The sequence below is a fragment of the Chrysemys picta genome, chromosome 8, assembly GCF_011386835.1.
Source record: "Chrysemys picta bellii isolate R12L10 chromosome 8, ASM1138683v2, whole genome shotgun sequence".
In the NCBI taxonomy this organism is placed as follows: Eukaryota; Metazoa; Chordata; order Testudines; family Emydidae; genus Chrysemys; species Chrysemys picta.
In genome coordinates this window covers 43905496-43931699 of record NC_088798.1, presented here as the reverse complement: position 1 = coordinate 43931699, position 26204 = coordinate 43905496, and the positions used below count along the sequence as shown (strand labels likewise).

General features: G+C 37.8%; 1 long non-coding RNA gene across 5 annotated transcripts in view; it reads right to left on the bottom strand.

The window, feature by feature from the left end:
- The window catches only part of LOC101938051 (uncharacterized), a 74853-nt gene extending 50698 nt beyond the window's left edge, over positions 1-24155 (bottom strand). For all 5 annotated transcript variants that reach the window (XR_010589745.1, XR_010589746.1, XR_010589742.1 and 2 more), the window contains exons 1-2: positions 23807-24155; positions 17845-17939 (exon numbers count right to left, since the gene is read on the bottom strand). This is a non-coding gene — a long non-coding RNA (uncharacterized LOC101938051). The remainder of the gene's footprint in view (positions 1-17844; positions 17940-23806) is intronic.
- Between the last annotated feature and the right edge of the window lie 2049 nt (positions 24156-26204).

The window sequence follows — 26204 nt, the reverse complement described above, 5'->3', positions numbered from 1 at the left end:
TTAAATTAAAAGTAGTGCCTATTCTTCCACTTCTGAAAGCTCCCATCACTTCATAAAGCTGCTTTCTCAGATGAAAAATCACAGCAGTCCTGTGCAAAAGTAGTGTGTGTATTACAGGAGAGCAATTTATGGAGAGCTATGTGGCACAAGATGCCAAGTCCTTCCTGACCTGAGGTGAGGATCAGGACAGTTGTGCTATGATTTATGAAACCCATACTACTTTGTTACAATCTGCTTTTATTCTTGACTAGACGGAAAAAGGAAAAAATAAATCTAAAGTTGTAGTTTTTATTTGCACAGACTTGATAAAGAGCATACTGTTTTCGTAAGTGATGAACCTATGCAATCAATACAATAGATATCAATATTTGTTTAGTTTTGCTTGGTTACTTGTTTTTTAGGATCTGAGGTTTGTAGGTTTTTAATTTTCTGATATAGAGTAGCCTCTCCTGTTTTTGAATTGTTTAGTATGTTGTATCTAATACATGGGTAGGATTATGGGGGGTGTGTGTGTGTACGTACGTGTATGCACACGTGCGCACACACACACACGCGCACACTGACTAGAAGATGCCATTTCACAGCAACTTTTGAGGTTTTGAAATCTGTTTTTTGTTCTGCACTGGAACAAAACCAAAAACTTTCCAATTTCTTTTCACAAAAAATTGAGCTGTCAATGTCCATTTTCAGATTAAAAACCTGAGCTTTTTAGTTCAGGAAGAGTGTCTGTAGTGTAGTGCTTAGGGCATTGCTTTGCCTGATTTCAACCTTTCAGTTTTGACAGAATAAAATTGCATCTAATGTTCCGACCAGCTATATCTAATATTATTTTAACATCTTAATAAAAAGTTAGTTTTATGTTGGAACTGTGTACTAGTTGGGGATAAAAGGTTCAGCCATATAACTAGAAGAATGAACAAAGACGATTTGCTGTGTGGGGGTATGTTGTATTTGAATATGTTATTCAGTTATAAGTGTAACATGTTTTTGCTGTCACAGTCTGAACACAAACAATATTTTCAGGGTTTTAGGGGTCAATGGGGGAGAGAACCAAACAAAGTAAGACTCATTTAAATGAAATAAAAAGTAATGAGAAATGGAACTACTACCCCATAAAAGACTTAGTTATAATAAAGATATATTGGATTCTGAGAGCTATGAAATTGTGGTTATGACTAGTTTTTGAAATATTTGTACTATAGTCATACTGAACAATACTCATACCTACTTATTTTCCTTGCATTGCACCTCGCTAATGGCAATTTGCCACTCCTATGTGGAAAATTAGATTGTATTAATGAGGGAAGGATTGAGAGATTTCAAATGTCTGAGGTGTACAAATGTTTTACTTGCATTAACAGGGAAGGAATTTTGGATAGATGGGGAAAAGAGATTTAATTCCTAATTTATTTGGAACATAATGCAATGGAAAGAACTTCTCCATGTATCTATCTAGAACTTTGGAATAATAGCACAGCTTGCTTCAAAATTCAAGAGTTCATATTGTTACCAAAGAACTGGTGAAGTCCTGTATTGGGTTAAGCTTCCAGAGCTTTAGTTAATTGTGGTTCTAGGTAGATATCCAACAAGGATAGATGATGCATTAAATAAAACTACTTATTGTTTATCTTAATATTTAGTCTTTTGTTTCAAATTTCAAATCTGTATGAAAGAGCAGCAGGCATCCTGATGTGCAACGTGACATTTTCATGATATTCTAAATAAAGACTAAGGTCCTAATCCTGAGAAGATTTATGCACACGCTTCACGTCGTACATTGTGAAGTTAAGCACATGCATAAGTTTCTGCAGAATTTAGGCTTAACCCTTCAGTGTTGTATAATGCATAGAAACTGAAAACTGCCACCATCCACATTGATTCTGATGCTTGACAAAAAGTTGACTCCATAGTCATCTTGGGCCAGGGTATTGAAAGGCTTTTTTAAAATCCGAGTGGTATTTGTAAGCCCTGGGCCTCAACATGCTATTTGGTAGTAATTCATAAGCACATAAAAGGTATCAAGGCTGCCAAAAGTTGCTCAAACACATAATTGATTTTCAAGCTGGCTGAGTATATGAAAAAAAGGGTACTTTCATGCTAAGTTGCACTTGTACACCTAGGATGTGCTTGGTGTAAAGATAGTTGGGGCTGCTCTTCTGTTCAAACAAACTCTCCTTGCCCCCTTCTTTTTTGATGTTTATAATAATGGCCAGGTGCACTCACTAAAAGTATGGAAAACATAATAATTAGAGGAGGGAACTGTGTGTATTTCCACAATTTCCAGTCCACACCTTCCAGTAAATGAGAGAATACTTGAGAGAACTATCATCTAATGCTGTCCTCTTGACAAGAAAGGAATAGAGATACTCTGCTCTCCTAAACAGAGGGATTGACAATCTACTTCAGTGCTTAACTCATTGTGTCCTTGCTAGATGTTTAAGACCAACTTTCTGTTTAAAGTCTGACTATTCTAAGTGCTCTAACCTAATATAGCTTTTTGGTTTGCCTTGAAATTTGGTGTGCCGCCTCGGGGGGAGGAGGGAGGGTCAGGGTAGGGTCAGTAATCCAAATTTGGAGCCACTTTGCTAAGGGGTTCCTGAGATACAGGGCCTCTACTCTCCTACCCCTGAAAAAAATTAAGTTGACTAGGCAGTCCCCTTGTACACAGCGAGATCAACCCAGGGCTCCAATTATGGCACCAGGGTCTCCAAAGTTTGAGGTTACCCCCAACAGATAGCCTGGTCTCTTGGGGTGTCTGAGCCCTTCTCCGTCATCCTCCATGTGATCTGGGATCGGGGGGTGGAGGCTGAAAGTAATGCAAATTTAAACATCTGAAATCCAGAAAATAAATAATTAAGATAAACATCACCTTGGAGTGGGGTGTGGGGGCTGGCTGATATGTGCGTCTGGGGGGGGTTCTAGTTTGGGAAAGGGGATAGACCTGCAGCATGGCTGGGGAAGCCTAGCTGAAGCAGGGGCAGGGGCAGGAGTCCCAGCTGGGGGTGGGTGATGGGAGCGTGGGGCCCAATTCAGTGTGCAGCTAAGGCTCCATAACCAGGGTAGTGTGCAGCCCTCTGGTAAGCTGCTGCCTGTGATGTGTACACATCATCAAAGGGCAGGAGATGGGAAGGGTGAACTTCTTACATGTTAATGGCTTCTGCAGCACCAGCTAATGTCTTAGTGAGATGGGAAGGGGAGGAGGAGCTAGAAATATTGGTGTGTAGGGAAAGCTGGGACAGGGGTGGAGAAGGAAAGAGACCCACCACTATCCTCTCTCATGCTTAAAGCAACTGTAACCACCATGTAATATAACTGTCAAGGGTTTGGGACGTAGGCCATGGATGAGATTTATCTCACTGGTTCTGTCAGGAACTACACATAACAAAAAAATCAAAGCATGGCCATTATCTCCATTCTACTGTAAGAAAATGTACAGGACTGGGGAGGAGCACTTAAGAATTACATAGCAACCATGTGGCCTAATGCAAAGACCACTACTGTGTGACTATTCTTAGGTGGGTGAACTTTAGGCAAGTCACTTCACCTCTCTGTTTCTGTGAAATGGGCATAATGATGTAAAGCTCTTTGACATCTAAGAGGAGAAGCTCTTTTGACTATACTTAGCCACAGTAGCATATTGACTGCAAACCCAAGTGAGAATTACAAGTGCCTAAATGACCACTAACTCCTACCAACAAGTGTTTATCTGTGTTATAGAAATTAGGAAATTAAATGGCAAAGAGCTGTTTGTTAATGCAGTGGTAAGGTTGCCTTGTGATAGCTGGCTCCCTTCCAGAATTTTGAATGCAGCAAAACTCAAACTGTTAAAATAGAAATACAGTGTTAAGATAAATGCCCACACAATCTTAACTCTGCCCTCTCTGAACAATAACCTGGCTTTTCATGGAATGGACAGACAGTACCTGCACTTGCTCAGTGCTCAAAAACTGAGCCTATTCCCCAAACAAAATACCATACTGGTAAAATTTAACCACCACTTCAACCACAGCCCCCCTTCACACTTGCACACAGGAGCCCACCTAAACCTATACGTACCCCTACCCATCATTAATCCACAGTCTGCTCTCACTTTTGCCAATACCCATGGCATAAAGATCCCAGTGCCCCAAGACTGAGACAAAACATACACAATTCAGTATTGAAAGTACGCAGACTGTCACAATGAGGTACACCTGCACTTCTTTTCTTTGATCCTACATGTGGGGGGACTCGGACCCAGATCTCCTCATATCACAGTTCTTCTATCATTCAGTACAGCTAATTAACATAGTGAATGCAGCTGGGGTGCATGCAGATAATTCCCAATGGCTATTGCCAGCTCCAGGGAGATGGGGGGTGAGTGCAGTTAAGGTTGTGTGGGCATTTACCTTAACCCTGTATTCTGGTTTTCAGAAGTTTAAGTTTTGCTCAACTCATTGTTCTGGAAGGGTGTAGGTTATCAATGGCCAACCTTAACTCTGTATTAATGACATTTTTTGGCTTATAATCTAGCTAGGAGCAGTGTGGTTCCAAATTGCAGCCAATTTCATGAAGCAATTCTAGATCCTATAAAAACTCAACTCAGTATTTTTTTTTCTCTGCAGTTCAAAGAAAAAACATCTTGATTTGCCCCCATCAGAACTGGCTTCGGCCTGTGTATTTCAAAACTTCAGACCAAACCTGAGACATATCCGATACACAGCAAAACCTTTTTGCATGAAATACTCCCCTATGCCATTTACTGCAAACAGTAGGGAATTAAGTCTGCTACCTGGAAGACCTCCATTTTTCAGGGCTTTGCATATGCTATACTGTAATCAAGAGACTCTTCTTCACTTCCTGCATGTGGACTCAGTCTGCAGCTTTGCCACAGCTGCTCTAGCTATCTGTCTTTCTGGTTCCCTGAGAAGAGTTAGGCAAGGTGGAAGGTTCTTGGGAACTGCTGTGTCAATAGTAATGGATCAAAAAAAGTATTATAATGTGCTAGCGGGTCAGCTGTGTTGGGTTTTTTGTCCCAGAGGAAGCAGTCAGTACCCTGAAGCTCTGTCATCTTCTCCAGAAACTCAGCAACTGAAGCTTCACAGCAGTTTGAAAGCAATTCAGTACATGAATATCCAAGGATGGAAAAAAGAAATAGGTCCTTCACCTCAATAGGAGTGGCACATCTGAATTTTTTTTTTTTTAGCTTTAGAAGTTGGTGGCCCATACAGAGCAAAGGTTTAACCACACCACTACTTCTGATGGGACTGAAGAAACACAAGATCCAGATTGTCACTGTCGATATGCCCTGAATTGTAAAATCCAAAGCTAATTGTGAAGCCACTATACATATGAACATGGAAGTCCTCCAAAATAATCACTTTTTAGAGACTGCCAGGCTACTGCTCTGAGGAGCTGCGAGAAAGGTTATAGACCATTGATTTCAGTGAGGGAAGCTATTCATCAATACAATACCATTCTAAATCTATTATGAGTCACTCGTCCTAAGTGGACAAAGCTGTATCAGAACTGTTTGGCTCTGGAGACTTCCTGAATTGGATGGCTGATGCAGTTGCCATAAACAATCAGTTTCTGTAACAGAGTTAATAGAAATATAACAGGATGAACTAGACAATTCATATGTGTGCAAAATCAGAGGTGTTAATGATCACATCATAGATATTAACTAATGTTTAGTGATAGATCGTGCAATTATAATAGCATGAGTGAGCGAGCCAGGGCGATGTCCTCCGATCACTTGTTCCTCAGATTATGGGAGCCATGGAATGTCTACTATAAACCTGATCTCGCACAATAGATGCTGGCCTTGACCTTCCACTGCCCACCATGTATTAAGGGTCCCAAGTCCATGCCCAGGCCTCCCTTCTGCATTCCCATATGCACAGCTTGCTCTGGCATTGTTGAACCCTTTTGCATACACTGTTAGCCATTGAAGACCACCTTTTGCGTGTCCTTTCATTACCATGCTCACAGTCCCCCAGATCTATCTCAACCAGCTAATTTGGTAGCAGCCAGCCTCTGAAGCCATGCACTGAGATGAGGGTGGTGAACCAGGAAGCACAAACAATTTCACGATCAGCATAGTCTCTTCTCCTACTACTCAAAACAATCAATGTCCACTTAAAATTTCCCCCTTGACTAGGCCCCCACCTATAATTCCCACTTCAACCTTTTGTGGGTTGGACAAAAAAAATTGTATTTCCCTTCTTGTGACCAACCTCTTTTTACCATATCAAATTCACCTGGTGATTTTCCATCCAATGGCCTGAGCAGTAACTAACTTCAAGCTCCTTGACACTGAGGAGAGTGTCAGCCAGAGTTTAGGAAAAGGCTAAATGTGTAATCTAATCTTCCTCCTCTCCCCTTAATCAGTCTCCACTGAGCTCCTTTCCTAACCTTTCACCTTCGCCACCTCAGTATCTCCAATTACCAGTCCAGGGCCTTGCTCTGAGTAGAAAGCAGTCATTCACTCTTCCTGACCCAACTACTGCACCACAGTCCAGTTTTCCTGGATTTATTCATCAGAAATGACCCCTCACGCTTTTTCAAAATGAAATGTAGATGTTGAGCCAGGATTTCAATAATACATTTCTCCTTTATCCCCCTTAAGAATATACTTCTCTCTCCTTCCTCCTGCCAGTCCCTACAGTGTACGCTTCCCCTGTCCCTTTATCACAAACATTTAAATCTGCTCAAACTTTCCTCAGTGATCAAATGATGCGGTCTAATGGAGCCAGACTATTCAAAGGACAGATAGGGAAACTTTTTGTGAAGGTCTTGCTATGACTGAAACTTCTGTCGATCTCTGAATTACCTCCATCTGACCTCTTGAATAGGCAGATTTACTGCATCTTCTCTTCTACTGGCAATCACTGAATACTTGGAAGAAGATTCCTTTCAGAACATACATGTTCAATGACTGACAGTCCTCACAAATCAATCTTGAGAGTTGCTCTACTAAAGTTTTGGGGGCGATTGCCATTAAAAGCAGTGATATGGGATCTAGTGTCTTATTGTGATATTGAAATTAAAACCTTTTTTTTTTAACCAGGTCAGCCATTAATAGAAACTGGAATATTCCTTCCAATGGTAACAAATATGATCACTCAAAAGAAGAGAGTAAGACATGTTTTTCCTTCAGTATCACGGAGGCAAGTTTGTACTGGTCTGGACAAGACAGCATTTAGCAACAGTCAGTCTGTTTTAAAAAGTGACTTTTTCAGTGATGCTAAACTGAAATCTAGAGTGATCTGTGGAGGGGACAGATACCCAACTTTGAGCTGCCTCCTGGAGACTTTAACATTTGAATTTTAAACCATTTTGAGTTAATTTGGAAAGGAAAACCCCAAGTACTCTTTTGGACTAATTCCTTCTCTTTTTGCTGCTTTACATTATCGCCTTTTAAGAAATATGTTCCTTGATTCTTCTCCAAATGTGCAACAAGATCAAAACTGAGAGGATACCATAGTAGCATTTGAATGAGAGATGTTTTGTGCTGGTCTTTCATTCGAAGTAAGTGAAAATCCAAGACTTGTATGATGTATAATAAGTTATGGAAAAGATTTTTCATTACATGAAACATTTTGACTTCTAACCAGAAGGGTGAATTCTGTAGTGCCACCATCGTTTAAAGATCAAATGCACAAGATGTTACTATGATACTAGATAGAATACAATATCCATTGTTCATACTTTTTGGATGACTAGAAGGAATGTTCAAACATAAATTTATTTCAGTATTATCCAGATTCTGTGTTGGAGAGTGGGGGTAAGGAGAGTGTAAACTTCTTTAACTTACTTTTTTCGGAAGAGATACTAAACATCTCAACAGGGCTTTGAATATTTAATTTGAGTAATTAATATGCTACATTAGTCATTCTATGGTCACTTGTCTTCATTTTGGTTAGCCTGATATGATTTTAGCTCCTGGTTTCAATATGGACCTAAATCAGATCATGTAGTCCAAAACTGGTATTTATTCATATCCACATCCCTCTGAGGTCATTACTTCCTAATTGTATGGGCATGTAAAACATGAGACTAAACGAATATTCTAGTAGATGGAGTACATGTATGCACACGTGCCAGTCTCCCCCCTTTACCCTCTTTATGAGTGTGACTGTAGCAGAGAGCAAACCAGATAAGGATCAAGAGCAGACTACTCAAGGACAAGTATCTTTATGAATTCCTTTAAAGCCTATATAATGTTTACATAATACTCCAGCAGTTGTTTTTTAGATATATATTTCTGTGTTTATTTTTGAATGACTAAAAGAAACAGAAACAGAGGTTGTATTCTTTAGGTCAGAGCTGAAACAAGGTGTAGCAAATAATGTTAAAATAAGTACTGAGTTTGATAAAAATAGTGTTTAAAAAGCACTGCTATGTTCGCTTGTCTCTGAAAACACTAAGTCACTGCAGTTATGCTACCTTTGACCCTTAAGAGAAGTTCCACTACAGTGGGTTTGGAGCAGAATGTACGGAGTCTGGAAATATGTTTAGACAGCTGGTACAGTCAGAGGCCTTCTTAAGGAAATGGAAAACAATACAGAGGGTCTTCCTTCAGAAATGTGCTCATATAATGTGAAGGATTCTCTGTATAGGATGACATTCCTTAGAAAATTTTATTACTTGGCATGAAATAGATTAGTTGAAAAGTAAGTCTCTCCTGCTTTTTCTTGTCCCGCACAATGAGTTTGAACTAGACTTAATTCACATTAATGCAGCAAAAGAAATGTTAGCACAGTCACATTTCTGCATTTAAAATAGGAGATTAACTCTTGGAGAAGACGGTTGCACAGTCCCAATTTTCTGCATGTTCCCATCTGATCTGCAATGCTAAAGTGGAAAAAGGGAGCAGAAAGTCCACCAAGGATATACTAACGTAGCAAAATAGTGACTCCTATCCGCTGAGACATCCACATGTTTGGGGCAAAAGGAGAAAGCCAGGCAATGCCCACTTTATGTTGGAGGCCCTGTAGATTACCTCTTGTATATCACCTTTCTCCATGCTTTTCACACCCTTGGAGGGGGAATCTTTTTATTGATTTCAATGGACTTTGAATGAGACCCTAAGGCCTCTGTGTGTTCACAAGGTTTCAAGATGATGCTTCATGCTCCTTCCATTAGACTCTAATGGATACATTTCCTTGAAACCCTAGGAGAAATCCTGGGGCCATTAAGTCAATGAGAGTTTTGCCATTGACTTCAGTGAGGCCAGGATTTCTTTAAGTTTGATTTTTCCACAAGGGGATTATGTGGTTCTAGGTTTGCTTGATTAGAAACTCCAGCAAATGTGAGGCACCTCAAAAATATCAGACAGATTGATAAATTCTGTAGAGATCCAGACTTGACACTAGTTAAGTCTCAGAAGGTTTTAGTCCCATGGGGAATACAGAAGATGCTAAAATATATTGTTTGTAAGAGAGCAGGTGTGAGAAGACATGAACTGACCTTTTGATTATCTGATTTTTCTGTTAACATGTAATTGGCTTAAGACTACTAGCTTGCAAATGGCCTGGGTAAACTGCTTTTGTCATGGTAAAAAGGGATTTTGGCCACAGTATATACACCAATATATTTAATAAATTTATAGTTCTAATTGGATTTTATTTTAAAAAAACTCTGAATATTGCCTTTTTTATCAATATATTATGGTATCTCTTGTTATCAAGAAGATTCACAGAATAGTTATTTCTTATACAGTAAGAAACATGACCTTTTCCTGCACTGCAGCCTAAACTGTGTATAGAAGATGGACTTAATGTGTAGAAGAGGATTAATGATTCGGTTTTACTTATTCAGAGTTACAGCAAATAGTCTTTTGGATGTGCATAAGCTTTGACAATTTACCAAATGGCTAACTCCTCGTTTACTAACTCAGTGTGTCCAATATAGTTTTCAGGGATGGAGTCTTAATAAGAGCCCAAAGTTATGCTACAATACTGGTTGGGACTTCAAACTGAATTTAAATATCAGTGCCAATCGAACTGCCATAATGAATGATGATCTTCTGAATGGGCTTATCTAAATCCTTGTATTCCGAGCATGACTTTTTGGTGTACGAAGGAAGACTGTCTCATGATATGTGATGGGGAAAGGAACTACCAAAATAAGGCATGAGGCAAGGATGAATCTGCAATGTGAACTTAACCATAAAAAAAAACTTAAAAAAACCTCTAACACATGACACCAATAAGGGAGAAAAGAGGAAATTTGCATTTAGTAATAAAATGCTGACAGATTAATCCCACAGACTAAGATAACTGAATGCTTCATGTTTTGACTCACTGAAATTTGGTGAGACTAAATGTTAGCTTCCCTTTAAGTACTTCTGCTTATCTTGTTTAAGTTTGCTCCTAGTTTTGTAAGCCTGGTAGCCTCTTACAGAATATATTTTGAGTCATAGCCTAGTGGATATATTTGTATGATTCCCATTGTTATCATGGGAAACTGTGTACTTGTGCACACCGTATATAAACATACCTGGAAGTATGTAGTACAGATGTATATGCGGTTCCTGATGTTAATGATGCTTTTTGCCCAGAAATACTTTATAACAAAAATTTGAACTTCTACCTACTTTAAGTAAGAAAAACACCTTCCAGACTTACTTTTCCCAGGCTCTCAAGGCATATGGGCAAAATCTCTTTCTTGCAACTAGAGGACGCATTTCAGAGGCTGGGGCTAGGGTAGAACTCTGCTGGCAGTGAAGTGGGACCAGAATCATCCTGACAACAGGAGGCAATAATACTCAAGGAGGCTGGTGGGAGTACAGGTGGAATGTATGGATGAGGTGAACCTGACTGTTGCTACTTAAAAGAAGCAAAACTCCCCTCAAGGGCTCTAGTAATAAGCCTTTAGGGCAAAATCCTGGTTCCTTTGGCAAAACTCCCATTAGTTTCATGTCAATATCTTGCGATGCCGGCTACAACAGTGCCATGTGAACACCTGAATTGCTCTGTGTAGCTCAAAAGCTTGTCTCTTTCTCCAACAGGAGTTAGTCCAATAAAAGACATTACCTTATCCACCTTGTCTGTCCTGAATAAAGGTCATAGATTGGCTAAATTCTGTATTCTGTTGTGTATTTTCAAATTACTGTAAAATCATACCTTTTAAAAATTTTCAGGTAGTCAGGCATTCTTCAAAGAATGTATAGTAGTTATTTTAGGATTATTTGATAATTAATTAAGGCTGTCGATTAATCACAGTTAACTCAAGTGATTAACTCAAAAAAATAATCGTGATTAATTGCAGTTTTAATAGCATTGTTAAACAATAGAATACCAATTGAAATTTATTAAATATTTTGGATGTATTTTCTACATTTTCAAATATATTGATTTCAATTACAACACAGAATACAATCAATATTATTGATTACAAATATTTGCACTGTAAAAATGCTATACAAAAGAAACAGTATTTTTCAGTTCACTTCATTTAAGTACTGTAGTGCAAACTCTTAATCGTGAAAGTGCGATTTACAAATGTACAATTTTTTGTTACATAACTGCACTCAAAAACAAAACAATGCAAACTTTAGAGCTACAAGTCCACTCAGTCCTACTCCTTGTTCAGCCAATCGCTAAGACAAACAAGTTTGTTTACATTTATGGGAGATAATGCTGCCCACTTCTTATTTACAATGTCACCAGAAAGTGAGAACAGGCATTTGTATGGCACTTTTGTAGCCGGCATTGCAAGGTCTTTACATTCCAGATATGCTAAACATTCGCTTGCCCCTTCATGCTTCAGCCACCATTCCAGAGGACGTGCTTCCATGTTGATGATGCTAGTTAAAAAAAATGCATTAATTAAATTTGTGATTGAACTCTGTGGGGAGAATTGTATGTCTCTGGCTCTATTTTACCTATTCTGCCATATATTTCATGTTATAGTAGTCTCAGATGATGACTCAGCACATGTTGTTCGTTTTAAGAACACTTTCACTGCAGATTTGACAAAACGCAAAGAAGGTACCAAAGTGAGATTTCTAAAGATAGCTACAGCACTCAACCCAAGGTTTAAGAATCTGAAGTGCCTTCCAAAATCTAAGAGGGATGAGGCGTGGAGCATGCTTTCAGAAGTCTTAAAAAAGCAACACTCTGATGTGGAAACTACAGAACCCAAACCACCAAAAAAGAAAATCAACCTTCTGCTGGTGGCATCTGACTCAGATGATGAAAATGAACATATGTCGGTCCACACTGCTTTGGGTTGTTATGGAGCAGAATCTGTCATCAGCATGGATGCATGTCCTCTGGAATGGTGATTAAAGCATGAAGGGACATATGAATCTTTAGTGCATCTGGCAGGTAAATATCTTGCGATGCCGGCTACAACAGTGCTATGTGAACACCTGTTCTCACTTTCAGGTGACATTGTGAACAAGAAGTGGGCAGCCTTATCTCCTGGAAATGTAAACAAACATGTTTGTGCGATTGGCTGAGCAAGAAATAGGACTGAGTGGATTTGTAGGCTCTAAAGTTTTACATTGTTTTATTTTTGAATGCAGTTATTTTTTGGTACATAATTCTACATTTGTAAGTTCAACTTTTCATGATCGATATTGCACTACAGTACTTGTAGTAGGTGAATTGAAAAATACTATTTTTTTTTGAAATACAAATATTTTTAATCAAAAATAAATATAAAGCAAGCATTGTACATTTTGTATTCTGTGTTATAACTGAAATTAATATATTTCAAAATGTAGAAAACATCCAAAATATTTAAATAAATGATATTCTATTATTGTTTAACAATGCGATTAATCGCAATCAATTTTTTAATCACTTGACAGCCGTACTTATGTTATTAACTAACTAAATTTAGCTTGGTGCTCTTTGCTCCCCAGGTTGGTTCAGGCTGTGTAGAGATTTGTTTTCCATTATGAGTAGGGTCAACTAGCCTTTTCAAAACCATTGCCAATTTAACAGGGAAGGCTCTCTGATACCATGGTGATAAGTGACACGTGAGAGACAGAACCCATCCTGGAAAGTATCCTAGGCATATCCATCTCATATAGGAGAGAGGTGATAACATACTTACAAATGCTAATTGCAGGAATATTTGTTGCAAGTATAATTGAGACATCTAGGATGTAAAGCCAAAATAAAACTTATGTGCAAGTGCTTATTGGTACAAAAAATTCCACAATGACAAAAATCTAGTGTCTGGGTGGGTATTTCTCCTCAGATACAGCAAAACAAAAATTGGTGATCGTCTCACTATGATGTTACATGAACGTAGTGTATAATACTCCTTCATTCTATTTTATTCCAATATCCGCTCTACACTGCTACGTATTTCTATCACAAAGACAAGATCTGTCCATTTTTGGTCCACAAAATTATTTGAATTCTCAGCTGTGCAAAAAATATAATTTTGACAAGTGTATTTGACCTTCAGTAAAATTGAGTACCTGCACTAAATCTTGGTCTTGAAAACAATGAATGTCATTTCAGGAGGGAAAAGGAATAGTTTTGGAAGAAACCAATTCCAGTTCCATAGTATAGTACCATGTTTACATTTAAAGTCACTTTAAAAATCTGTTTCTTCATTTTAATGTATTCTCAAACAAAGAGTATTGATGACATGTTAACAGCTGCGTTGTTAACAAGAACACACTCTGTGTTTGGGAAAAAAAGCCACTGCCTAGGTTTGGAAAGAGATTTTGAACATAACATTCAAGACCTTAGTTTCCATATTTTTCTGACACTTTTTTGCAGTCTGTACATTACACATGGAGATGAGACCAAAACAGAAAACTGGCTTTAAACCTTTCCTAGAGCTTTGGGAACCTTTGTGACTTGAGCCTTCTTCAAAAATAGGCTGCACTAGAATACTAGTTCCAAAGAACCTTGAACTCAACCATGTCACCCACCAGTGAATGCAGCCACCCCTGGGGTGGAATATGACTGCTGCAGCACACCCATCACCATGCAACAGTGTAGGGCAGGAAACCTGCATCCAATTGAAACTACAATGATAATGTAGATGGAAAAAGCTAATTATATATTTAAATGTATATTAAAGGATACAAAATATTAAAATAGGTGCCTATATTACCCTAGGTGGCTTTGACATATTTAGAAAAAACAGTCCAGCTAAAATCTTTAACCCAATATGAAATTCAACCCCCAGCCAAAAATCTCCCCTCAAAAAACTGAACTTTAAACCTTCTTCAGACTCATCCTACCCAAGTATTAGAGTGGACACCAGTCTTGGAGCATACCCTGAGGCTCAGCAATCCTGGTCTATTTTGAATTTCAATGGTGGCAGTGTATTCCTACCAGGGCCGGCTCCAGCATTTCTGCCGCCCCAAGCAAAAAAAAAAAAAAAGCCACGATCGGATCGGCAGCGGCAATTGGGGGGGAGAGGGGGAGGAAGGCCGCGATTGGCAGCGGCAGTTCAACGGCAGGTCCTTCGCTCCTAGAGGGAGTGAGGGACCTGCTGTCCCCGAATTGCCGCAGGTGCCGCCCCTCTCCCTTGGCTGCCCCAAGAACCTGCTTGTTAAGCTGGTACCTGGAGCCGGCCCTGGTTCCTAAAAGTAAGGACCCTGGCAGAGAGGGCATTACCATTCACCCACTCTTCTAAATCAAACCCCTCTGCTCAGTGCAACTGTGGCAGTATGGCATGGGGAGAGAGGAGGTCTCTTGGATTGGCTGACACAAAGCCATTTAAAGCTTTCTAGGTCAACTTTTAAATTCTCCCAGAAATAGCATGTACAGCTGCCCCTTACCAAACCGGCTGTCACCAACTTAAGTTTCCATCTTGATTTTTAAATTCCTGTGCCAATGTAGAGTGCATTTCAGCAATCTCATCACAAGGTGAAATCATTGTAGCCAGGTCCACACCTGAACAAAATAGTTGCAATCTCTTAGTAGGACACAAATGGGGAAAAAAAGCATCCCTGGAGATTGAATTTAACCAAAGTAGCTGAAAAAAAATCCCTGCTCTTACAGAAAGTACCATAGAATCTATAATGGATGCATAGGTTAGGATACCATTTTTACATCTTGTGTGAAAAATGGTGACACTTGTAGCCTAATTTAGCAAACAGGCAATTTCAGTAACTATTTATCAAACCTCTAGGGTACACACATAAATGAAATGTTATATGGTGTATGTAATATATATGCATTATGTATAACACATGGCATATTTAGTTTATAATGTCATTTATTGAAGATACACCAGAAGAAGTTCATTCAGTTATTTTTTTAAAATCTAAACCTGAATTATAGACTTGATGTAGTATGGCTCCCTTTATTACTAGACTATAAACATTAGTTTTTCTCAATATTTATATCAGCCAAGGTCTAATTAATAGTATAAGAAATCGATTTGTTTCTGAGAACATCAGTTAGCCAAAGTGCTCCTCTTGTTTTTGTGTTTTACATTTCCATAGCAAAGACAATTAATTTAAGAGATCAATAATGTTGCTGCTCTATGTTGCATAGCCTGTCTATAATTTACCATACTGGCTAATGTGCCATACCAATTAGTTTTAATCTTGTATTTGGCTATTTAGAGGTATAGTTTGAGACACACAAGAAGGAGAATTCTTTCAAATATGATTTTGCTCTTTATTAATTTAATGTGGTAATTATTAAATTAATAATTTAATAGGGGGGATGAGGGGAGGAACACACAAAACAAGTGTGTGTTCTAAATAAATAATAAAAAAGCTAAGCCTTGATGTCATATGTTTCTGCTGATGTTGTGTAAAATACCCTGTGCACTTTGCAGTGTGTGTGAAACCTGCACAAACTTTCCAATAAAGTTTAAAGCACTTGCAAAAATGTTGCACCTGGAGCAGGGGGGAGTGAAGAGGTCAAAGGTCAGTATTCGGCATTAAGGCATTGACTAAACAGACTTCACACTCAGTGAAAAGTCCAGACAACCCCTGCAGTGTCATCTTACAACTCTGGTTTTCTTCTTTTCAAGACATAGTAATCCATAAATACACTCAAGTCACCAGCAGCTTCACTCTTTTTTTTTTTTTTTTTAAACTTCCATTTTTTCCCACTTCTATGAAGAGCTGAAATTTTAACCCTTATGTCTTTGGATAAACTTTGGGAACTGCTTATCTTCTCCCTTACTCTTGTCATGCACTATACTTCTCTTTTAAATGCTCCCCTTTGCAAATTATCCTTCTGGAAAAAATAATTTAAAATGATCTACAAATAATACTTGAAAGTTGAAGTTAAGCCTCAGCATATGGACAACATATCCTGGAAAATCACCAGATTTCTTAAATAACAATCATACAACCCTGCAAATAATTTAACTGCATTCTTCTTTTGAAGACATTTTAAACAAAGGCTTCACACATCTCATGCAAAAAAAATTAGTTTCAAGCTTATTTTCCTGGTTAAAATAAATTGATTTCAGCTAGAAGACTGCATGCTGACTATTTTTTTTAAAGGTACAGAAGGAAATAGTGCTACATGTTGAAAAAAATTAAAGGTAAAACAAAAAGTGGTGCTTGTGCTTTCATCATACAATTAAATATTTCAGTTTTGCACATATTGCTTTTATGATATGAAATCATGAGACAAAATGATTTTAATCATTTTATCCAATCCCATTAGCCACATCCTACAGCTTAGGGGAGTGGATAAACTGCTAATACAGTCTGGTGCCTTGACAGTAAAAGTAGGCTGGTGAAACACATCCCAGCAATAGCTCATAGCCTACACATTTTGCTTACTTCCTCTTTTAATCCTGTGCGTTGCATGAGTCTGAAGTTCCACACAGGATATTTCACCTCACGCTTCTTTCTCATCACCCCGCCCATTCTAAGAAGCAGAGGAGAGATGGACACAGACCTGCTACAGTTTCAATTTTCTAATGGGTTTTTATAACCTGAACAGAGCTGTCAAGACATTTGAAAGTATGTGTGTAAGTACTTTCATATTCTGCATGAATATTGATTAATGCAAACACTCTATGGAGAGAATGAGTGTTTTCTTCATTTTGTGCAGAGCACCATCATAGTTGTACATAGACAAAAATAAATTTTTTCCAGTTCTATGCATGTGATTCAGACAGCAATTTCACTTCACCACAAAATGGCGGCCTGAAAGAAACCACTGTTAAGTCTCATGCTCTGCAGGATTCTTTACTGTGCTGTGATTTTAGAAATGCACACCCATGAATTTGTGACTTAGATCAATTAAGTAACAAAATCTGTTACCAAATAGAAAACAGAATGGCTAAATACTTCTCTCAGCTTTACTCATCCAACCCTACTTCAGTATAACAGAGAGCAGAATCAGGTTAAGGACATGTAACTGTTCAAACTAGTGCAGGGGTTTTGTAGAACCAGTTTCTACAAGGTCTTTAAGCATGTGCTGAACTTTAAGCACAGGAGTGATCCTACTGAAGTCAATGGACTACTCGTACGCTTTAAATTTAGCCATGTGCTTAAGTACCTTGCTGAATCAGGGCCTAAATGCATCAATATCACAGGTAAAAATAAGAGGACCAGAGACTGCCACCCTTTCTCACCTTGATTGGCACCTTCTCAGGTCAAGCAAATGAAATCAGTGGGACAACTTGCAGAGTAAGGTACTACACCACATTAGTAGGCTTCACAATCCAGCCCTACGTGACTATATTTTAAACTGAAGATGAAACTCTCTCACTTATCTTCTTAAATACTAATAATATTTTGCTAACAGCACGCAAAATACTATATGACCAAACAGATGAAATGTTTTAAGTAAATTAAATGAAAATGGAGTATTGTACCTAGCTAAAAGCACACACTTTCTGCCTTTCCAGCTAAAGAAAGTACATTTATGTTTAATTATTAGGCCCAAGCATACAGACCTGGTGCAGATAAACATGGAAGTCAACAGGAATTTTGCCTTCATATTCTGTTCAGTGCTTCTTATGCCCTTCTTTGTGATATTTGAGCATAGGGCCTGCAACAATAATTACATGTCCAAAGCACCAATTAATCCTCTGTGATGTTGATAGGTGATTATTACCCTAACTGTTAGAAACTGAGGCAGAGGTTAAGTGAATTGTCCACAGCTACATAACTCATTGGGAGAGCTGGCATTAGAACCAAAATCTCCTGATTCTTAGTACCATGCTCTTATTACGAGACTGCAAATGCAGGAATGGCCCTAAAGTGTCTGTGCCCTATTTGATGTTTTCAGACACATCTACTATTTTGTTCATTCTTTCTGATACATTCCTAAATGGTGTGTATATATAGATATATTGGTTTTTTTTTTGTTTTTTTTTTTTTTTAAAGCCTGGTAATTTTCATTCTGCTGTCTTTTCCCTTTTCCTCATTCACCTTACACCTGAAGAATGACTGAGGCTTTAATAAAACTTTCTTCAATTGAAGAAAAGAAGGATATTTCACAGTGGCATGTAAACATACTTCCATCAGTAAACCAGAGATTTATGGGGAACAATCGCTTGATTTAGGTTCACAGTTCTGGGTATCAATTGGAGCATAATACTAGTCCAGGACTTGAACGATACAGAAATTTTATATTTAGTGGTCACAACAATAACCAATTTATTACCATATTTGATATTTCTTTAACTGTTGTATATGGCCCTGTATTGGTTTCAGTCAGGCAATTTTTCCTCCCTTTCTAAATTGTCCATCCTATCCGCTTAGCTTGTCTGCAGATTAAGGGAATTTGTAGATTTCTGATCTATTATGTATTTCTTAAATACAATAATTGTTAAATCTCAATAAATGTTTATCCATCGTAAATTTCTTACTAAACCCAAACGAAATTGTAAATGTGGCGCAATCCATGTCAATTTTATCTATAGTCTGTGTGTGTATGTACGTACACATTCTCTCACACACACCAGCTACAGAAGATATAATTTTGACACAGTTTACATTGCAATCTATAATTCAGTTTAGGGGAGTATATATAACACACATAGACAAGCTGCTAACGATTACATGTTTTAGATACTAGGTTGGTGTGCGCAGTTATAAAAACTTAAGTAGTTTGAAATAATAATTTGCTGGTAATATTTTAATATTTGAGATTTTTCTTTTCATTTGAAAAGCCCCACCTCCCTTGCATCTTCCAACTGCAAGAGACGATGGAAAGAAATCCATCATTCCATAATTCACTTGTTCCTTCCCTTAACGTAATGAGCATTTGTTTAGGTTTTTGTATATTGGACAAAGAATAAATGGAGAGAACCTGTTTGCCTGGAGAGTGAAACAGAACTTTTTTCTTGTGCTTCCAATAGAAAGAGGAACTTGCAGTGATTTTGCCTGAACACTTCTAGCATTGCAGTTTTGTATAACTAATATAAATTAAATATTCTTAATTATTTCAGCTCTGGCTAGAAAGAATACAAGACAAAGGGGAGATTGATGCAGCGTGCCTCACAATGGCTCTACTGATTTCTCTACTGGCCCTTCCTCTGCACATGGTCAATTAGAATTGAAAATTCTGTGCTGATTTCATTTGCTGGAATTTTAAAGCAGGTCAGGAAGAAAGATGTTATTGAAAGGAAAATTCTCATCTAAATAAGAAAAGAACACGTGGCCATCTGGTCTAACTATACCATGCCGAAAGTCATTTAAACTCCGTTGTAGTCTTGATCTTGCAACAGTTTGCCAAAAAATCAAACGGAAATCTGTTTACATTAATATACCCTAAATGTTTTTATCTATAAATAGGAAATGAACTGTGCATTGCATATCTGTGATGCATGAGCTCATTTGACCCCACTGCCTTACTGAGCTGGACTGCATTTCTGGCAGGCAAGGTTTCAGTTGCTCTCAGCCTACTTTTGCTATGTAAAAGTACCAAAAGAGCAACCCAATTTTTGAAAGTTTTGTATGATCCCAAGTAGTTTCTACTCATGCCTGATGTTTGTATTTACACATAAAGGAGGCATTCAGAGGTGATATAATTTTTTTTAAAAGTCATTAGAAGTGGAAGTTTCTATGCATTGTGCTGTAGTGTTTATACAACCAATTGCAGTGCACAGCCTAGCAGACCATGTGGAACAGATATCAAACTCCTCATTTTGTTTGGACTAGAGTCATAAATATGTGTGAATTTTCATGACCGCTTTGTTTCAGCATCAGCAGCTATTTACAAGTTTAAAGAAAAAGCGAGTTAGCAAAAAACATAGGCCAAAATTTTCAAATTTAGACTCTTTAGTTACAAAATTAGTCTCCTAGATTCATATTTAGATGCTTCAATATAAATGGCTTTATTTTCAAAAGTGCTGTGAATCTACAGTTTACACTGATTTTGGCAGAGTTTGCTGAGTGCTTATGAAAATGGAGTCACTTTTGTTTAGGCACTTAAATATGTACCTCAGGCCTAACTGTAAATACCGAAAAATGGAAATTTTGGCTTATAGTTCTTTTGATTCAAAAATGAACTTTTCCAGTTAAGCACATTCTGTACATCAATATTCATTTGCTAGCTGGAAAAAATCCACTCCAGTTTAAAGCTTATGTGTAATCCATACCTTACGTTTGGTAGGAGAATTGATTCTTTTGTAGCATTTTAGACCATAGGAAATGGAAAAACCCACTAATTATAATTATTACCTTTAGAAAATACACATCAGCACTTTAGTCTATAGCTAACAAAATGATTTTTAATTATACATGTGAAATATTAATGTAAGGTTTTATTTTCAAGGATAATACTAGAAAAAGGGAAAAAAAGATTAGTAAATAAAGAAATTGTGGGGGAATGCGTGTTATATGTATATATTTTTCACTGATGTATCCATCAGTGTAGCTACTGATATGTTATGCCTTTTCAAATAAGATGGATTAAATTATTCTTTCAGGAAACTGTTTAATTATTTGTATTAGAATTTGGATTTATATAGTTAGAGAACTTGATTGATGTATTCAATCTTCATTTCTTTGAATTATGCTCTAGAAACCTGTAGCCCTATTTGAGGTACTGGATGCTGTTGTCATTATGTGCAACTTAATCTTATTTTCTCTCTTTTCCTCTTTAAGCAACTTACTAGAAAGTTTTATAAACTGCTCAGCTCACCCAAAATAATCAACATTTGGGATACGCATATTGGGGTCCTGTTTTCAAGTCTAAATCTAATATACTTTGATGGGGGGGAGGGAGGGAAGTGTGAGTGTGTGTTGATGACGACGATAATACCAATAAAAGAAAATCACTAAAGTCATTTATCTTTTTCCTAAAAGCCAGCTGACATTTTGAGTAAACCATACGTTCTTAAACCTGGTCAGGTGATGTGTTTAAAAAAAAAAAAAAAAAAAAAAAAGTATGTACTACATGTAAGTGTTTTAAAGTGTTACTCAGAGTAATTTTGAAAAAAATCTCCTTTTCCAGACCCCTATACCGTGTATCCAGTGACAATGAAATGCATGAATTTCAAAGAATAAAATTTCTAGTGTATACATTTAAAAATTAAATGGAAAATGTTTCAAAGAATAAAAGAATCTTCCTTTCCTCCGGGTGTCTGTGCTAACCCCACCCCTGGCCACACCAAACGAATGTGCGTGACTATTTTTGGGAGTACTGTGTTCAAAAGACAAACTTTCTGGAAGTAATGAGACACAGCCAATCAGTGTTTCTCCAGGGAGTGTAGTAACTGCTTGACAATTGGAAGGCCAGATTCCCATAGTCAGACTGACTACCTCAACTAACCCCCCTCAATTTTGACATGGTTTGCCCACTGGTATTTGAATATCACTAGGTTTGAAGGTGCTCAAAATAATCTGAGAGAGTTGTTAATCTCTCTAAAACCTACTCTATTTCTAAGGATTCACATTTTCAAAAATAGGGTCCCTGAATTACTAGTATATCATATATCCATACATAGTATGTTGTATATGCATACAGTACAGTGTTTCTACATAAGTGTATGTGATCTATCTGAACAACATACTGTATGCAATAAAGATACATCCTATACAGGAGTATACTGTTTGTAAAAATCAAGATATGGGATGTACAGTGCATGCACAGAGATATAGTACATCATGCTATAGAATTATTTGGGTGTGTATATATATATATATACACACCCAAATAATTCTATATATATATATATATATATATATATATACACACATCTATTTATAAATGCATTTTTTCATATATTATTTAAAATAATATATGACTTAAAATTGAGATTGCCCAGGGATATTTTTGTTTTCAATGTTTTTGCAGTATGGGTAAGACTTCTGTGCCTAGTCTACACATAGCAGAGAAATAGGCTTGCCATGCATTGCGTGCAGGCTCCTTGATTGTAGAGGGGGAAAAATCTGGCTGGAATCCAGACAGGCTAGCATAGCGCTCTGTTGATCATTATGTCTAGCCTTCAGGTGTCTCAGCTCACAGTGGGCGGCAGTTGGGGGAGGTGTAGATAACAGGAGAGCAGACAAAGAAAAAAATGGTGTACTTAAAAAAGATTATATGAAAAATCATGTCAAGTTCTCCTTTAAAAAAAATTAATTCTTTGGGTTCCTTCCTCCACAACGGGAGCACGTGAACATCTGCCCAGGAAGATTTATTTAAGCCATACTTAGTAGTGGCTGAGCCTTTCAACAATTTTTCTTTATTGGAGGTTTTTTTGTTTTTTGTTTTTTTTTAATGAATAAGTATGAAAATCTTTCACTCAAACTGTTTTCATCTCCATGTTTTTGTACAGAGCCAGACTAACTAGGTCTGAATCAGGTTCCCATTGTCTTTTCTCTTCTGTTAGTCCTATGAAAATACTTTCAGAATGTAACTTTTTAAAAGAAGATTTGGACTATTCAAGGATTTCTTAATTTAAATACAGAAGGATAAATCAGTGTGCTATTATCTATTTGGGTTCCATTTCGTTTCTAGGGAATGGGGGGGGGGGAACCACCTCTGCTTTGTCTGTTGCTTCTGTTTGAGAACTCTTGTAAATCTTACACAGAAAGCAACTTAGATCTACCAAGATCTCCTGGCGAGCAAAGATCTTGGTAAGCTATCAAAATGCATCTCATTAGGAATGTCTTATTATTTCTCCCCCCACCCCCGCCTTCTGACATTATGCTGTGAAGAGTCTCATACCCCTTCCCAACCCGTCAGGAATCTGAGTGAATTCTTTCTAAATGGAAGGCAGGATTCAGAAATGTTTAAAGCAGTCTGTCCAAGCCCCTCCTCACACTGAACGATTCCAGATTGAATATTTATTACCTGCTTTTTTTTAAAATGCAACCATAAACCTCTCTCTCTCTCTCTCTCTCTCTTCCTCCCCCCCCCAAGAACATTGAAAGGGGTGGGATGGGAACTTTGCTTGATTTCATTGTTCAAAATGTAACAGCTATTTGCCCCATAGTCTCTTTGCTGTCTTTCAGAGCTAATTATAATAACTGTCAGATGTCTGCAAAGTCTGGACTGTCCATGCAAGCAGAGACAGCAAAGTTTGCCTTTATTTTTTCCCTGTTGGGGGCAGATCAGGCCTGAGTAAACACAGAGCGCAAATAAAAGTGAACAACATACATGCGTGGGGCTTTTTTGCCTTCATTTTTCTTTATGAACAAAGCAGCACACTGGCTATGGTAGGAAGCAGTGTGGCATGCAGCTCTTATGCAGACACTGCCCTGAGGGATAACTGATTTTTTCCCCCCTTCTTTTACTGAAGCATGCAGGAAAGGTCCCTGAAAGATTCCCAATTGTCTTAGATCATTTTCAATCGTCATAGCCAGGGAAAAATAATAGAGCATATTTTAAAGATATGGTGCATGCAACATGTAAACTGTATTACACTGCACACTTTATGGGTGAAAATAAACATCGATACTCACAGTTTCATACTGCACTGTTTCCTTCAGTAGAGATGAGTGTGGTGGGTGAATGTCAAGGATGCAGATCCCAATTTAATGTACAAGGAAAGTACAAAAGTGCTTCATAAAGTCACTCGGAAGTCAGCCACTTGTGCTCAGACATCCCATTGCTGCTGTGCAAGCTGTACTAGCTGCAGTTCTGAATTGAACTAAATACTGCCCATGTGAAAGACAGGGGAAATGCTGTCATGTGGGACACACAAATCCACCCTATTGGCTCTGAAGGCATAACTTAGGCATCCTTGTTTTTCCACTATTGGTTAATAGTTAAAACTGAAACACTAGGTCTTCCTAGTGAGTCCCTTTTCCCTCTGTGCATGAAAGAATGAGTGTAGGATTTTACAGTGACAGGATTAGTTAAGAAAGGGACTGAAGTCATCCTTTGACTGAGACTGGTGGGTGGGGATTGGAGGCTGAGCTTTGTGTGTGTGTGTATCCTTCTGCAGTCTTGCTTGGGCTTTGCATGTCGGAAATACTTGCAATTAACTTTGGAGTTGAAACTAAAAGTTGTTATTTGGGGTTAAGCAAGGATTTTGGTTTTTAGATTAAGGTTTAATATTGCAGAGTGCAGTATGGTGATTTTTTTGGATTCATTACCATATTCTAGCTGATTGAACAGATTATTTATTATCACTTTTCAGAGATTCACAGATTTTAAGCCCAGAAGGGACCACTATGTTCATCTAGTCTGATCCCCTGCCTAATTCATCCAGTGATTCCTATATTTTGCACAATAAACTTGTGGTTGAACTGGAGCATAACTTTTACAAAGCTATCCAATTGCACAGAACTATTATTATGCTAACATTATTACATTTAGTAAGCAATGAAATTTCATAAACTTCATTATTGCCAAGATGTGGTAATTGCAAGAATAACCAAGAAATTATTAGAATTGAGCAGGAGGGAAGAAGATCAACTCTTCTCTATTTAAATGTTCTGCCCATTTGCCTGATTTAGTTATGCAGGCATCAGCGGTAATTTGAAACAGTAGTCAGTCATGTGTGACATACTACTCCAATTAACCCTTATTAAAAAGACCTTTCTGAAATCCAGCATGCATGCACACAATCACAGAAATTAGATATAGGAGAGATCTATCAGAGTTACCTAGCCCATCTTCCTGTCAGTTCAAGATTGTTCCCTCTTCTACATTTCAAGGGCTTTCATCCAGTCTAGTTCTAAATAACCTAAACAATGGCACTTCTGTCAATTCTGTGGGAGAGCATTCTTGAGTGTAAAGGCCCAATTCAGCAATCAAATAGCTTGTCCACACTTGGAAGTTTATCAACATAACTATTCCAGAACTTCCATTTTGGTAAGTTTCCAAGTGTAGACAAACCCACAATCAGTTGGAGCTTCTCCTACCTAGGTCCTACACAGCATCCCTTACTCAGATCTTGGTGTCTGGAAATTTTACTGCTATCTAGCCTAACCAGAACCCTTTTATTTCTTTTCTCATTCCTGCTAGTTACATTCTATTGTGCCACCTTTGAACAATTCCTTTCGCTACTTAGTGTTTACATTCTTAAACTATTTATAGACTTTTATCATGTCTACCCTTGTCAGTACAGTATTCCAGGTGTAATGGCAGAAAAGCCATATAGAGTGATAGGGTTGTTCTCTCCTTAGTCTGTGATGTATACATGATGCCTCAATGACAAATTGTTTTTCACGTTATGAATACAGTAAATATAAAAATAAGTCTCCTATCCATTCAACAAGCCAGATTTAATGGAAAAAATAAATACATTGGAGGTTGTTATATCATGATTTCTCTTTCAATCAGAGAATGAAGCAGAAACCAGATGAATGAATGTATCGAATGCAGCTTTTCATCTCTCTGCTGTATTAAAATTGCCATCTTGTCTCAGTAAATTTGTTGACGGCATGCTTCATCAATAGTGAACTGTACAGAAACTACAGGATTAACTACAGTCTCTTTACCCACCAATAGTTTGCTATTTAATAGGAGAGGAAGGATACAGAATCATAGAATATCAGGGTTAGAAGGGACCTCAGGAGGTCATCTAGTCCAACCCCCTGCTCAAAGCAGGACCAATCCCCAACTAAATTCCCAAATCCCTAAATGGCCCCCTCAAGGATTGAACTCACAGCCCTGGGTTTAGCAGGCCAATGTTCAAACAACTGAGCTATCCCTTATGCATGCATGCATTAATTAGATAGCACAATGGATGATATCTTTGGAGCAGGAATCATGTCTTTCTGTATTTTTATACATCTTCAAGTACACTGAGGCCCAGTCCTGATTGAGACCTATGGATATTACTGCTGTACACATAATTAATACTAATCAGTCCTTGCAACACTATGGTACACCATTCATTCTTCCCATCAT